A 940-nucleotide genomic window follows, 5' to 3' on the forward strand; every position below is an offset into this window, starting at 1 on the left:
TTCAAGCATTGACATATCTAGAAGTGAGTCTCACTCGATGGGAACCTACTTTCAGGCCAACGAAATAAATTTTGATTTAGTTATACTATTTTGGTTGATTTATTTGATCATTTTATGTACTTAGTTGGTTTTTTTTTCTGTTCTATTTGATATGTTCTGAAAAATGAGTTCATAAAATATAATCTATAATATAATTTATATTCTATTTTAAGGTTAATTTTTTCTTGCCGATAATGGCGTGCCCTTTATGACGAAAGAAACTATTTAAAAGTTAGACGGATTCGAATAGCAAAGAAAGGACAAAGACAAAAATTTTTTATTTTTAATTTATTGAAATTTGGCTAACCATACAACGCTGTTTCGAGTATTGCGCCAAGTACTCTTCATCAGTGGACTTTGGAAATAATCGAATTTTATTTAATTAGTTTATAGTTCGTATATAATTTGTTTGGACTGCAAATGCCAGGCTATTATATTATAATAATATAATATAATAATTTATATCTAATTTTAAGAACTTCTGCTGCTGAGTTTTTAATAGATTGATGTATTTAAGCTTCTGAAGGTTTTCTTGTTTTGTACTTCAAAATTGAATTTGATACAATTCTTCGCTATATATTATATATTCATTTGTATCATTATTTTAGATTGTCATATTTTCATAGATAATATTAACATAATATAAGTCACCATTACCTACTGTAGTTAACATTCTGTTTTCAGCAATTATTATTGTACTTAAAATATCGCTATGACAGAGTATACCCATTGGTTTATTCAATTATCTTATGGCTTCATATGGAAGCATCAAAATTACTAAAAAGAAAAAACTAAATAATAGAAAATGGATAGATAGTAGATGAATTCTTCAAAGCGCACCAAAGTGATGAATTTATCCGTCATTTTGTGTGTCGTTGCTGTTGTTGTCATTGCCCCAATA

The sequence above is a fragment of the Teleopsis dalmanni genome, chromosome 1 (genome assembly GCF_002237135.1).
Source record: "Teleopsis dalmanni isolate 2A chromosome 1, ASM223713v2, whole genome shotgun sequence".
Lineage (NCBI taxonomy): Eukaryota > Metazoa > Arthropoda > Insecta > Diptera > Diopsidae > Teleopsis > Teleopsis dalmanni.